This window comes from Leucopleurus acutus (genome assembly GCF_964270905.1).
Source record: "Leucopleurus acutus genome assembly, chromosome: 5".
NCBI lineage: Eukaryota > Metazoa > Chordata > Mammalia > Artiodactyla > Delphinidae > Leucopleurus > Leucopleurus acutus.
This window is the reverse complement of record NC_139147.1, coordinates 96,996,719-97,013,067: the sequence shown is the minus strand read 5'-3', so window position 1 is coordinate 97,013,067 and position 16,349 is coordinate 96,996,719. Positions and strand designations below refer to the sequence as shown.

General features: G+C 39.3%; 1 protein-coding gene across 6 annotated transcripts in view; it reads right to left on the bottom strand.

The window, feature by feature from the left end:
- MECOM (MDS1 and EVI1 complex locus) overlaps positions 1-16,349 on the bottom strand; it is a 568,172-nt gene that overhangs the window by 475,612 nt on the left and 76,211 nt on the right. The gene's annotated exons all lie outside the window — the stretch shown is intronic.

The window sequence follows — 16,349 nt, the reverse complement described above, 5'->3', positions numbered from 1 at the left end:
ATGAGTTTTGTATGACCCATCCTCCAGGATTTGGGAAATTTAGCCGATGCAAAACAAGGCATTAATTTGGAGAGGCCTAGCTACTTACAATGCTTAGTGTTCTGACAATGATGAATGGCATCATTCCAAGCAAATGGTAATTTCACTTTTTGTGACAGTACTTTAGAGCAAAACCGACTTTCTTCACACAAAGAATTTGCAATCCTATTGAACAGAGGCAGTACCTGAATATCAGAAATCCTTCATTGTTTAAGTATCATCTGATATTCTTGATTGGCTTCAGACTGAAGTTGGAGTTGAATTAGGGAGAACGGAGGTTAAGTCCTAACCTTGAAAGACTTAGCAGCCATTGAAACACTGCCTTTGGGCACTTATTGGCCTGTATTTATCAAAAAAACTTTTCAATTCAATGAGGGGAGGGAGAAAACACAAAACTTGTCACATTCATCAAGTGAAGCCACTGGAAAGACATCTACAGAACACCCAAAAAGCATAATCTTTCCGAAGCGCTGATAGAAATGGTAATTGGATGGGTCAGAGAATAATACAACCAAAGCAGGGGCAATGCAGAATATGGTGAAAAATCAAGGTCAAAAATAAAAGAACAGATCCTTTTTAACTTTCGAAAAACTTACACTTGGCCTTTGTACTAAGGGAAAATATACCTGTTGCTACCGTAATTTATATCCTCACAAAAGCCCCTCAAAAAGAACCTTTGAACATAAAAGGCATTAAAGACCCTCATTCTCCACAGCCCATAAGAAAGCTTCACCTTAATAGTGACTCTTCCAAAATATGTTTTCTGAAGGCAAAAAAAAAAAAAAAAGATTTTTTTTTTTTAAAGAATAACTAAAAGCAGTGACTCCCTTTCAGAACCTAACCCATCCACCTTTCAGCAGGAAAGGTATGTTCTGGGGAGGACTGAGGGAGGGACATATTGAATATATTTAAACTCTTCCCCGAGAGACTGCAAAAAATACAACAAAACAAAGCAAAAAACAGACTCTTGGAGGACTGGCAGAGAATACCAACATTGTATCCCAAAAGGAGAACAGACCTGATGAGTCATAGGGTCTCCATCGCATGTCTTCCTGCCTTCTCTGCTGATGAGCTAACCTCAGGGCAGAGCCAGATGACACATGTAAACAGATGAGCGTCTGGGGATGCCACATTTTCCCGTTTTTATCTTTATACACAAACACCTCTGCACTGGACTTGGAAGGACTTTTGGCACAACATGGAGAGCTGATATTCTGGGCTACGTCCAGCTCAGCTCGAAAAGCAAGGGATCTGGTAAAGTGGTGTGTAGCTCAGCTTGGTGGAAGTATGCGGATGCAGGTGTCTCCTTGCTGACAAAGATATCGGCTAAGGGGGAAATCGTCCCTAAAAAGCCAGGATCTGGAGTCCCTCCCCTTCATCCCAGGGAATAAAGCAGAACACCCGCAAAACCTCCATAGATGGGGTTCCCAGAAGAGGTAACAAGAAACAAGCCAGAGCTCACCCTGGCATTTTGCTGGAAACTGTACAAATTTACTGATGTGCAAGAAAAGACAGTGTCATTTGTTAACTTGCAAAATTCTAAAGTGCCTGGATACCTATTTCTATTAATCCAGAGATTCCACTTCCCACATTAGAGTTCTACAGTGAAGTAAGGAAGGAGACGGGGTTCCTGGTTTGTGCTGACAGAGCCACATCATATTTTAGGGAGATGACATCGCTCTTGACGGCTCCCTCTAATCTATTCCCAGTAATATGTTCACCTGTACGTTTTCCCCGGGCACCAGAAGAACAACCTTAGATCCCTAAAACAGTATGTCATTTCTTTCCTCAAATCTCATATGCACATATATTATTATTATTTAACGTTTATTAAGTACCAACAGTATGCTAGGCACAATAGACATAAGGGGCCATAAAAACATATTTAACATATCAAAAACCACAATGAAAGGACGCTGTGTTTGTGCCAGAAGACAATAAAAATCTTTGCAATTCATAGTTCAAGATGAAATGCATCCCAGGTCCCAGAGCAGCCTTAGCACAGCGTGGCATATCAAAAAAGGTATTAGAATTTTCACTCAGCTGGAGTAAGGAAGGTTGTGCATACCTTACGATTAAACGTGGCCTTCCTCAACCTGATGACATTCTGCAACAAATAATGAATTCTCTAATGGCAAAGCATTAATTACTTAACCATCTAGTTAAACCTCAGCCCTCTGCATCAACTCCGATCACCTCTGTACCAAGCACTATGGTAGGCATTTAAAATGCATTTCTCTGTATAACAGTGGAGTATGCAGTTATTTATTTTACTGAAATTTGGAAAGGTTAAGTGAGTCACCCAGGGTCCGTGCTCAGGAATCAATGTCAGTTTTCCTAGAGTTGCATCTAACACACACACACACACACACACACACACACACACACACAGTTGAAGAAAAATAAATGTCATCGGCAAGCTTAGGGATTTGGAGTTAATTTAACATCAAATAACCAATCTGGACCTATGTAAACACAGCATTAGCCTGGCCAAGGTAGAATTTTATGCTAAAAGGTGTCAGCTTTTTCACTTGCTAAAGCTTCTTTTGTCAAGGTTTAGAGTAGGGTTAATAGCATGAACTCAGGAGCCAGATTTTATGGGTTCAAATCCTGGTTCTGACAGGTGTGTGCCTCTAAGCAAGTTAATTTTCTCTGCCTCAGGTTCCTCATCTGTTCAAAAGATATGAGGAAAATAATAGTAGCTTATTTCACAGACTGGTTGTGAGGGTAAAATGAGTTAATACATAGAAAAATCTTAGTAAATGCCCAGCACATAGTAAGTCCTTCAAAAGCTATGATTTTGCCAGAGCCTAGCACTGAAAAGCAGACACTGTGCTGCTTTTTAGATAAAAAGACAATATTACTGAGGTTCCACGAGCCTCACATGCTACAAGTTGCTTTTCTATCAGTAAAAAGGATCTACTCTAGCCGTCCAACTAACTCTCTTCCTTTCAGCCCTTCTTGAACTTAGTGAATCTACAAGACAACTGGCCAAGACCCCACAAAGTTGGCTTTTCCACGGTCACCTTCACTGAACATTAGACAGATGGATGGAGGGTTCACAAAAGACCAGACCCATGGTATGCGGCCTTTTGGAGGTGCTATGAATGAATGAGCGATCAGACAGTGCTTAGAAACTCACAGAATCCAACCGAGGATTCAATCTATAGACACAGGACCTTCTTTAAAATCATGCAACTCTCAACAATGTGCAGACTAATTTGTCTATTTTCCATGCACTTTCCACTTCGTCTCCATTCTGTTGTACATCTTCTCAAAATTTCTCTGCTTGTTATTTCGACAGAGGACTTAGTGAAGACGGGAGAAGGAAACTTCAAATCAGTTGAAGTTTGGGTAGTAAACTACCCAAAGGATAGTTTTAGTTGGAGAAAACATCAAAGTTAGTAACTAAATGGAAACTTTTGTATTACCGTCAACATCAACAGATATGCTTTCCTCAGCCAAACTAGGACGAATAATAAAAGTTGCAGCAAATGGGAAAACAATCAGAGCTGATGCTTGGTACAAAGAAAGGAGGATTATTGTTTTTATTGATTGTTAATTGTTAATATTGCTTTTACTGTCATAAACATCAAGGGGCTAGACAATTAAAAGCTATAAATTAAGGGCAGTCTAAATTTTAAGACTTGCCCACTAACAATTATAAAATAATTGCTTTTAGAAAACGTAAAAGTATATGATTTAGACTTGAAGTCACAGAATACAGGTTTTTAAAATGGTTTTACTGCCAATATTTCCTTGAAGCTCAGTTACCCAATGGGAATTAAAAACCCATCAGGACCACTTAGGTGATACGACTCAAGATATCATTCTTAAGGAAATTACCATGGAGCACAGAAGTTTTTTAGGCTTTCACACCTTTCCAAACTACTTTTTTTCGGAAGGATATGGCCTCCTTTTTGTAGCTCTAAGCTTAAAAGTAGTGCCTTTTAATTATACACAGACTAATAAAGCAAGACTTATTTAAATGTAATTTTGTAACTTGTACACACAAACTCAAGCCAGTGGATGATGAAATGTTAAAATTATCCTTATCCAGTAAAATTTATTGCAGTGATGAAAGTCTTGACATCTATTCCAAAGTTCAAATTAAACTTTAGCATAATACAGTAGCCTGAGCTGGACCAAAGTAAATAAGCAATTATTTATAGTAATTGTATGTGTTCATATTGCATGTATTTAACTTTCCAGAAAAAGTCAGTGAACCCACGCTGTGGGGACCGCTGAATTAATTATGAGCATACACAAAGGGGTATACTCTTCAATGATCTCAGCATCCATCTGCCTAATACCCACCTGTCTCGCGGCCCTCTGATTTAACCACATATTATGGCATCAATAAAAACTTTCGGATTCAAGGAAAACCATTGCCGTTTCCCAAGATATTTGCCTCCTAATAAACACAGACTGAAGGGGAAGTGCTGAAAGCCACGGCAATATTTTTTCTGTAACGTTTGATACGAATCCCAGCTGCACAACATTGTATGTTAATAACCATTATGTAATGAACAGATGAAGAAGCCCTTTTGAGCCGCTCTGGCAGATTTTGAACTTGATCTTCTATCATTTGATGTCATGCAAGACCAGATAAATGACCCGTCTTTCGAGAGTCTGCAGAGCCCCTTTGGAACAGCTGCACAGTTTTCCCCTCTTCTTTGCTGCAGGTTTCTCACTTAAGAAAAAAACACGCTTCATTACATCGCCTCTTACTTGAGCTGCAAGGGTCTATTCAAGGAAGATAAGCCTCTTAGAAATGAAGTAGCGTTGAATTTAGGTTTTGAGTGACAGCAGGAAGATTTATCCATTCAACAGACAATACCGCTTTCTCTGCATTAATCTAGGAGGCGGACAATGATCTGTTTTTTAGGCCTCATCTCATCTCTTTCCCACAGCAGAAGGTGATTAAAGTTAGGAAACGGGGACTGTGAAAGAAAACTTGAGCGCTATCTCTCTAGCCCTCCTGTTTCCTGAAGGGAGGGGAAGAGGGAGCCCCCAGGCCAAGGGCATCAATCACAGATTCACAACAAGGATACGCTGCTTCCCGGTTGGGAAACCGATAGGCCGCAGGTAAAGGGGTGAGCCCCAGAACCCAAAGAGTATACCACTGTTGTTAATTTCCCAAAGAGAGAAGAAAGCACAAAGTAGCCCTTCATAAGCGAAAGCCCTTCCATTCTTCCTGGAATGAAAACGTCAGGAAAACGTCAGGAATCTTTTTAACTTCACGTGATATTCCACTACTATCCACAGGTAAGGGTCAACGAAGTCCCAAATTAGCTGGTCTGCAAACAGCAGCACAGACAGGAGGCAGAGGTTCTGCTCAACACACGCTACGAGGCCATACAAAATTTGAGCAAATGTTCACACAGTACAACCATTTCATCTGACCTTTTATATCCAGCTTCTGCTGCTCAACAGACGCTTCCGCAAAAATCCCCGTGGCCCGATTATTAAAGTGAAGTGTCCCTCTGCCAAGCGCTGAGCAGAGCCCTCTGTGAGCACCTTACAGAGCACTAGTGACCTACAGGATGGTCAACTGCAGTCTAACATCAGAATCCCATTTTACAGGCAACATCTGGCACCATCCTTAGGAGACTTGCCACTTTATTAGTAGAGTCTCTGCTTGGACTGTGTGGCGCATAAATTGATGAACGGACTTGAGAGTGAATGTGGAGCCTTAAAACCATGCTTCCCGGTTAGGACATATATATTTTTATTTGGGTTGCAATCATAAGACTGTTGCTGTCACATCACAATCACCAGAGATAAAATACAGATCCATGAAATAAAATGTTCATCTCCTGTTACCCTAAAGGTACCCCTGCATCAAAATAATCAAAGAGGAGTCCAAGAAAATTTATAAACCACATTCTGGAAAACAAGGATGAGGCAAAATGCTTTCACAAGGTAACTATTTCCCTGAAAAGACAGCTCGCGGAGGCTGGGAGTCTCATTCAAGTGCGAATAGTGAATTAAGTTAGTGAGTAAGCAGAGGGAAAGTCACAGGCATTACCACAGAATTAGATCAAGTTGCCCCAAATGACTTCTGAATTTGAGAGCAGATTGTGTGTTTTCTAAAAATCAATATAGAGTCATCACAATTTGACATTTCCTATTGTTAAATTGCATTGTGTTTTGCTTTTGCAAAATATATTGACAATGAAAGCCTTCCTTGACATTCACCCTACATAATGCTAGAAATATCTGTTTGTCGATCTGAAAGCTACTGTAACCAGCCAAACATGGTAGTGGCAGGATGTAATCCATTTTCAAGTCTCCTAAGAACCGAGATCCAGCACCCGTGCTGGCCAGAAGAAGATGCTGAAGGGAAAAAAAAAAAAAAAAAACACCACCTGAGCCCTTTGGAAATGGCACACGGCACGACAGCCCGTGACTATGCTCACTCAGTGGGCAGCTCTTCAGAAAAGCGGTCATGATTCAAAACAAAACAAACCCCAAAAAACAGCACCAAGTCGCTGTTATGCTCGTATTAATGCAATTTAACCTCAGGAAGGACGGTTTGATTCTTATTAACGCTGGGTCTCAAATTCCTTAAAACTCACAGCACTGTTACAGGTAACTTCTTTTTACCTACTGCTTCCACGATCAAACATTTAGCTCCCAGGTGGCAAAAAAAAAACCAAATTGCCTCCCTCCCCCATCAAACCCCTACGTCATGCCCAATCAGCACCTACAAAGATAGTCTTCATTTTCTTCTTTCTTTCTGCCTTTTTTTTTTTCTTTTTTAATTACTGAAGACTCCTGTTTTAGAGAAATCCCTAATTGCTTCATTTTGAGATGTTATGTTTAACCTCAGGAAATGGTGCTATAAGACCTGGCAAACAGCTTTCTGGTTGTTTCAATCAGGACCAGACTCTGAAGTCCAGCCAAGTAAGAGCCCTATTCATTTTCCTGCCCTGTCATCTTGATCTTATTTGGGTGTCTGGGGAGCTGGAGGTGCTTAGCCGGCCCTGGGTTTCAGGAGTGGGGGTGGGAGCACCAGGGAGAGTTATGCGATGTGTTAGAGACACTGAAAGTTTTCATTTTGACTCCTTAATGAGCACGACCTTTGACACGGGCTGATGAGTTCCATGCTTGTCCTGGTGCGCTTTTTGAAAACATTTGACACTGGTCACAGGTCTGACAGGGATATGACTAATGAAGTCGTGGTATAAAAATAATGGGCTGCAATTGCAAGTCATTTGCATGAAACCAAACTCCTTAAAAACTTGTCTCTGTTCACTTTCTGTTTTCTAAATGAGTCAATAATACGAATCAGATGGCTTGAAGGCAAGAGGCTCCCAAATATTCCTTCTATAAGTTTGGTAAATTAGTTGGCATTTGGTGCAATTTTTGTTGCCTTGAGGCCTGGTTTAAATTGGACTGTAGTTACTAAATTGCTAGGGCGATTGTAGAATGTGTAGGATAATACATAATACCTTGTTTTTCTTAAGCGTTTCGTCAGAGAGCTTCTTGTGAGGTCAAGGAACCCAGACAGCTCTTTGCAGGGAACATCAACTGAGAGTAAATGAAGAAGAAATGGAAGGAGAGGGGTGCGGGGGGCAGGAGAGGGATAGAATAAAAGGAGGGAAAAGAGGAGTGGCAAAACAGAATCAAAAATGAAAAGAAGGCAACATGGAGTAAGGTCCAAAAATGCAAAGGGAGAGAAAAGATAGGGGGGAAAAAGCGAAAGGGGGAAGAATAGAAAAATGAATGCAGAGGAGTTAGAGTAATGAGGGGAATGGAAAAGAGCAAAGAACCTGAAAGAAGAAACTGCTGTTCCTATTTTAGTTTATCCTATGAAACTATGTACTGTTTACCCTCAGAGAGCGCTAAGCATTCACTAAACAAAATCCTGGGCTCTTCCTCTGTCTCTGCGTGATGCAGCCCAAGTCCATGATGGTTCATCCCTCCACCTGTAGCTCAAAATGCCCTCCATGACGGAGAAGCAAAGCCTGGTCGTATTTGATCCCCCAATTCAAAAGCAGCAGCCATGGGGAGCATATCGCATGTGTTCCTTCTAGAGCCTTCCTCCTTGGTAGCTTGTTTTAAACATTTGGGATTTTCTTTATGATTTGTCAGTTTCAGCACATCTCTTTGGGATTTCATGTTGCTCACGTGGTGCATATGACACAATTAAATATCCCATGTCCCTAAACTTAGATAAAACGAAATACAAGCGATTTACAGATATACACACATGCAGCAAAAGAGCAAATGAACCAAAGAAAGATTGCTTGGCACAGACAAAACCATACACACAAGCTTAGAAAGGAACCAGCTCTGCTTGCTCTGCAATGTTGGGAAACGTTCTTAATCTCAGTGAGCCTCAGTTTCTTCAGTCACAAAGTGGAGGATTAAAAGATTATGTTTCATAAAGTACTAGCAAAGTACCTGGCACACCGTGAATAGCTAAAATGAATGAGTGAATGAATGAATGAATGAACGTAGTTGGAGTAGTAATATCTTTGGTTTGTGCCTGGCCTTCAAGAAAGTATTTCTCACCTTCCATTTCTAATGATACATAAAGAAATCAATAATAATTCTACTGATATCCCTCAGTAGTATTGAAGATGTGGGAAGAGAACACACACATAACTCCATAAACTTACCACAGTGCAGTTGCACATTCTACTCCTAAAATCCCGAAATCCAAACAACTGACAACCAACACGTTCTCTCTCTCTCTCTCTCTCTCTCTCTCTCTCTCTCTCTCCTTCTCTCTCTCTTTTTCTCTCTCTCTCAAACGTGCCACCATATTTCAAATACCCACTCACATCCTAGGAAAAGTACTATCAGCCCAGTCTCCTATGTTTACTCCTAAAGATACACAAACTGAGAATTAATATACATAATTATGACTTGATAATATTCAAGATTAGCAAATACTTTAAAATCAAATTTTTGACAGCTATTTTATTGTAGCCTAATTCTTAAAAAATTGGTCAATCATGGTTACTTTCAGTACATTAGAAATGGCCAAATTCTGGTCACCCCAAGCCCCAAATATTCTAGATATATATATATGTATTTATTCTATGAATTTGTCCATGGCAGGTAACTTAAACCATATTCACTGTAATGTTATTTAATATATTTGATATAATATTAATGAGACTCCTGAGTCCATAAGCAAGTTTTGTTACTAGTTGCTGAAATAAAGATGTAGAAGATATTCTCATCCCAGGAAGCCAAGCTAACATTAAAAGCCAGCAATAAACTTTAGAATAAATTTCAAAAAAAATTGAAGAGTTGGTTTTTGGAAACAAAGTGAAGTTGAATAGAGTCAGATAGAAAAAAAATGAAGAAAAGTTTAGAGAAAGCCTGAGAAGTCTCAAAAGAAAGAAGTTTGAAGATTTTAGAAAATTTCCTGTTGAGTTTGAGTATATTACTGGTAAACTACTGTCTATTTCTAAAGAAGGTGGGATTTAACAACTGGGTACAAAATTCAGCAACTAAGAAGTCATCCTTTGTCTTAAAGTCAGTAATGCTAAGAACCATACAAAATACCCCACACAGCCAGCATTCTAGTTATATTTTTAAAAATGAAAATGAACTAAAATGAACAATGTAAAAAGAATGAAAAATACACTATACTAATATGCTAGTAGAATGAAATTAGATCTATACTAATAGAATGAAAAATAGATCCTAAGGGGAAAAGATAAAAGAAATTCTAGATAATTCACCCAAAGAACATGATAAAGAAGCAAGTATGAAAGGATCTTATGAGAATGATGCTGACTGGTGATTCTCCATTTCCACAGATTATCAAATAAGATGAAATGTTTCCCCATGGATTGAAAATAAAGAAAACCCTCTTGACAATAGTAAGTACAAGTGCTATTAAGTATTGAAGAGATGACCAACAGAGGTTATGGGTTAGAGATCTTAGAAATCTTTTAAAAACAGGAGCAATGACCATTTGTCTTAGATGGTTTGTGTCTTCACCCACCTGGAGGCCAAATACTGAATCATTACCAAATGTATGATTCAGTTATCCCAGAGATTGAGGCCATTACCCCTGAAGTTTAATGCATAGGAATGGAGTAGGCAATTGATAGTGCCGAACTGAGGATTTAAGGATGGAAGCAGACAATGACAGAGTATAAGTCCAGCATTTCATTTCTCTAAAACTCCACAGAAACTAATTTCCTAAAAATAAAAGCTTGCTGAAGTTCTATTCTGTATTTTACTTATGTGTGCATATAGCTTATTTCCTTTATTAAACTATAAGCTTCTTGAGGGCAAGAGACATACGTTCATCTGAGTTTCCCCTCCCTGCCACCCCACTCACAGTCCCTAACACCAGGGCTGAGAGTCAAATGTTACCATCAGACCTATGGGCGCCCGTAAAGTCATACTTGTCAGTGTCCTTTGTGACTGGTTTGGTGCGTAGACTCTAGAGGTGAACTCTTTTGAAGATCTTCCCTACTTTTGAGAGCTAGATTTTCGTGAGAGGAGGGAGTTTTATCTGCTTGGTTCATTCGTGAACCCACAGCACCTAGGATTGTTTCTGGCCCATACCATGTATAATGACTATTGGTTAAATGAATGGTTGATATTCAATACACTTGTTAAGTGCTAGGAATAACAATTTTTTAATTCTCCCAGACAGGAAAAAATACTAAAATCATTCTTAGCTGGTTTTGTATCCTTGGATGCAAATCCATCCTAATCGTAACCTTTTTCGTCCTCCCTCTTCCTATTATATTCCTATGAAAGAATATGTATACCTAGCAAGTTGCGCCATAGTGTTTCAAAAGAGGGAAAATGTTTCAATAACACAAATAGTCCCACGCAGAATAATTACTTCAATTCCTGTTTTTTAACTTTTCATTTGAAAAATTTCCAAATATCTGCCTAATCAGTAAGTAGTCCTAAAGCTACATTGTTCTAATCCTCTTCTCTGCAAGTAAAATGGGGGTGGAAGTATTTGATCCCAAGGGGGAAGGCATCATGAAAACCATAGAATTTTATAAATATACTATCTAATGTAAAAAAAAAAAATGTTTACATTATAAACCACACTGTGCATTTTAATACCTCCTTTTAGTTTTCCCACACCTTAAAATTTTAAGTTTCTAAAGCCAAACACTAGTTTTCCATCTGGTTAGCATAATTTAGTTATTGCCTTGGGCACAGATTTGCCATGTAATATAAATAACAATACTATTTTGCATGGCTATTATATCTCTGGAAACTTTCCCAACATTAATTTTCACAACCCTCTTTAAGGAACAGGTGAGCACTCACATTATTAAGGCCCTGGCTTGAAGAAGAACACGTTCGCAAGAAAGTTTTAATTTTACTGTTTGTCAATTCATTGTTATATGGGTGTCTACTTGTGTTTCACTAGATCCCTAAAAAAACACATTTGCCTTGTAACATTCCCCAAGGAACATGTAATTTCAGTTTAGATCCTTCTCTTAACCAGGCAGGAGGCTGAATTCCATTTGTTTATATGTCTGTTGTAAGAGATCTCTATGTCCACAGGATAACAAAGCTCAATTGGACCAGATACACAAGTGAAATTTCTCAGCTCGGTCAGATCGTAAAGCATAACCATCTGACAACACTCTCTGTGCAATGGCTTTTAAAAACAGCTTCCCATTTCCTAAGAACCAGCACTTGGTGTTGCCATCGCTGTAGTAAAAGGAGAACACAGTGTCGCCGTCGTGGTAATAACAAGTAACATTTGCTGAGGACTATATGCTGGTTCTTGTTCTAAGCACCCTATACGTATTAACTCATTTAACTTTCACAATAACCTTAAAACATAAGTGCAATTATTATCCCCTACTTCACAGGTACAGAAACTGGGGCAAAACGAAGTTAGATAATTGCCCAAAGTCACACAGCTAATAAAAGGTGGGAGGGACCAGTGTTCCATAGCCTGAGACCAATATTTATTGAGTATCTGTTTTTTGCCAGGCACTTCATATGCTTTGACTGCTCAATATTTTCTATATTAGAGAAATGACCATCATGTATTTTGATTCAGCAATGTTTACCAGAAAACCTGGAATTACCCAAATCTTTCTGATAATCACTTCTTTTACCTAAATCAGTAAATGCTGAGAAAACAGTAACAGATTTTTTTTGACATTGTTATACATGGCTTGGATTCTGCCACAGGGATTGTGGCTCATTACCACATGTAAACACACACACACACACACACACTCACACACACACACAATCCCCTGTTGAACTGGCCAATTCAAACAACTAGTCAGTGCAATGAAGGTTGGGGAAATCAGTCAAACGAGTTATCTGACACCTTGTAGAACAAAAGGGGACAGAGGGAAGGGGATCCAAATATGTGTTGGTTCTCTTTTTTTATGCTTTAATAACCTGTACTGGAATCACACAAAAACCTAGTTCTGGAGCCTGTAAAATATTGAGGAGGAAAGTGTAAGGACAACAGATAGAACTTCTAGTGCCACTTGGAGACTGTATTGATCTGGTTATCTGGTTCCAAAGAGTTACTCTGCACAGCATCATAGCCTAATGCTTCATGGAACAAAGATCTTCTGGTTCCATCTCCATGTTTTTTATCTTTGAAAAATGCACTTTTCTATTTGTTTACAAAGTCCTATTATTCACCTACCAGGGGGAAAAAATCACATTCAAATTAATCCCTTTAGCCAAAAGTAAATGCTGGTCTGAAAGGTTCAGCTCCAGAAGTAGCCAGGGATAAATGTAAGCTCCAGGCAGTTCCAAATCAATTTGTTGATTCAATTGGCATAACAATTCAAATTGTTGCTCTCTGGACCATATTTTAGTTGCAGAAACCAGAAGAAAACTGTAAATGAGTAGAAAAGAATCTTTATTATTTGTATTAAGCAAAATAAAATTAAAAGAGACACCTGAATACATAGAATATCTTTCACCTTTGAAGTAGTTGCTGTATCTTCCGTATAATGTTGAAGTTTTTAACACAGACATTCTTTTATCAAACCTCAGAGTAAATACCAACATAAAAACATAGAGTAGCTTACTGGCTCATAGAGGATGCCTTCCTAAAGGCTGCAGTGGTTTATATATACCTATCTTTGGCAATTCCTTTTGGAATGTTTTTTTCATTTTTCTGTAGAGATTTTGTGGGAGATTTTTATTTTATTTTGTTTTGATTCTTTCATGAGCTACAAAATTATGTGGCTCTCTGCTTCCAAGATTCCTCCCATTGAAAGTTCTGCCATCTTGTTAGGAACATACATGACATGTCCACCAGAGTTCAGGGGTGAAGAGAAATGAATTTCAAAACCACACAATTTATGTGGAAATGAAGCACATTCCTCGCTTGTTTCTGTGTCTGACATATGGGAAGACTGTGTGTATAATAGGCTGTTTGATTTCTGTGATGGACAGATTTTTTTAAGCCCTCTGAAGAAAAAAAAAGTCACACTGGTTTCTAGTCTCATCTATACTTCTTTTCCTGTATTTTCTGTGGAAACATTTTAGAACTCACAGTTTCCATATTAGGCACCCTTTGCACAGTTAATTAATCCTGTTTCCTGCATGACAAATGGCCCTATCTCATAAAAGGGAACATTGGCAAGCAAGGATTGAGTCAAAGAAGGTATACTTTGATATTTATATGTGAATTAGGTTTTTTAATCTTGAAACATTGAACTCTCAAATTAGAAAAATATAGTACATCTCCTGTAGAAAAGTACATATTGGCATCTTGTAGGTAAATGAAATGTATGAGGTTTTTTTTTCTTCTCTCAAGAACCACAGTGCTCAATTACAGGGTAAGAAGTATGAGTGTTCCGGAGATTGGGTCAAGATGGCGGAGTAGAAGGATGTGCGCTCACTCCCTCTTGTGAGAGCACCGGAAACATAACTAACTGCTGAACAATCATCAACAGGAGGACACTGGAACTCACCAAAAAAGATGCCCCACATCCAAGGACAGGGGAGAAGCTGCAATGAGACAGCAGGAGGGGCGCAATCACAATAAAACCAAATCTCATGGCCGCTGGCTGGGTGACTAACAGCCTGGAGAACAATTACACCACAGAGGTCCACCCACTGGAGTGAGGGTTCTGAGCCCCACATCAGGCTTCCCAACCTGGGGGTCTGGCAAGAGGAGGAGGAATTCCTAGAGAATCAGACTTTGAAGCCTAGCAGAATTTGACTGCAGAACTTTGATAGGACTGGGGGAAGCGGAGACTCCACTCTTGGTGGGGACACACAAAGTAGTGTGCCCATCGGAACCCAGGGGAAGGAGCAGTGACCCCATAAGAGATTGAACCAGACCTACCTGCTAGTGTTGGAGGGTCTCCTGCAGAGGCAGGGGGGTGGGGGTGGCTGTGGCTCACGGAGGGAACAAGGACACTGGCAGCAAAAGTTCTAGTAAGTACTCTTTGGCGGGAGCCCTCCCAGAGTCTGCATTTAGCCCCATTAGGCTCTGGTGCTGGGTTGCCTCAGGCCAAACGACCAACAGAGAGGGAACCCAGCCCCACCCATCAGCAGACAAGTGGATCAAAGATTTACTGAGCTCTGCCCACCAGAGCAACACCCAGCTCTACCCACACCCAGTCCCTCCCATCAGGAAGTTTGCACAAGCCTCTTAGATAGCCTCATCCACCAGAGGGCAGACAGCAGAAGCAAGAAGAACTACAGTCCTACAGCCTGTGGAACGAAAACCACGTGCACAGAAAGATAGACAAAATGAAATGGCAGAGGACTTTGTACCAGATGAAGGAACAAGATAAAACCCCAAAAAACCAACTAAATGGAGTAGAGGTAGGCAACCTTACAGAAAAAGAATTCAGAATAATGATAGTGAAGATGATCCAGGATGCTGGAAAAAGAATGGAGGCAAAGATCGAGAAGATGCAAGAAATGTTTAACAAAGACCTAGAAGAATTAAAGAACAAAAAAACAGAGATGAACAATACAATAACTGAAATGAAAAATACACTAGAAGGAATCAATAGCAGAATAACTGAGTCAGAAGAACAGACAAGTGACCTGGAAGACAGAATGGTGGAATTCACTGCTGTGGAAGAGAATAAAGAAAAAAGAATGAAAAGAAATGAAGATAGACTAACAGACCTCTGGGACAACATTAAATGCAACAACATTCGCATTATAGGGGTCCCAGAAGAAGAAGAGAGAGAGAAAGGACCCGGGAAAATATTTGAAGAGATTAGAGTCAAAAAGTTCCCTAACATGGAAAACGAAATAGCCACCCAAGTGCAGGAAGCTCAGAGAGTGCCACACAGTATAAACCCAAGGAGAACCATGCCAAGACACATAGTAATCAACTTGACAAAAATTAAAGACAAAGAAAAATTATTAAAAGCAATAAGGGAAGAATGACGAATAACATACAAGGGAACTCCCATAAGTTAACAGCTGATTTCTCAGCAGAAACTCTGCAAGCCAGAAGGGAGTGGCACAAATATTTAAAATGATGAAAGGGAAGAACCTACAACCAAGGTTACTCTACCCGGCAAGAATCCCATTCAGTATTGACAGAGAAATCAGAAGCATTACAGACAAGCAAAAGCTAAGAGAATTCAGCACCACCAAACCAGCTCTACAACAAAAGCTAAAGGACCTTCTCTAAGTGGGAAACACAAGAGAAGAAAAGGACCTACAAAAACAAACACATAACAAGAAAATGGTAATAGGAACATACATATCGATAATTACCTTAAAGCTGAATGGATTAAGTGCACCAACCAAAAGACACAGGCTCACCAAATGGATACAAAAACAAGACCCATATATACGCTGTCTACAAGAGACCCATTTCTGACCTAGGGACACATACAGACTGAAAGCGAGGGGATGGAAAAAGATATTCCATGCAAATGGAAATCAAAAGAAAGCTGGAGTAGCAATACTCATAAAATAGACTTTAAAATAAACACTATTAAAAGAGACAGGAAGGACACTACATAATGATCAAGGGATCAATCCAAGAAGAAGATATAACAATTTTATATATATATATATATATATATATATATATATATATATATATATATGCACCCAACATAGGAGCACCTCAATACATAAGGCAACTGCTAACAGCTATAAAAGAGGAAATTGACAGTAACACAATAATAGTGGGAGACTTTAACACCTCACTTACACCAATGGACAGATCATCCAGACAGAAAATTAATAAGGAAAAAACAAGCCTTAAATGACACAACAGACCAGATGGAGTTAATTGATATTTATAGGACATTCCATCCAAAAACAGCACATTACACTTTCTTCACAAGTGTACATGAAACATTCTCCAGGACTGATCACGTCTTGGG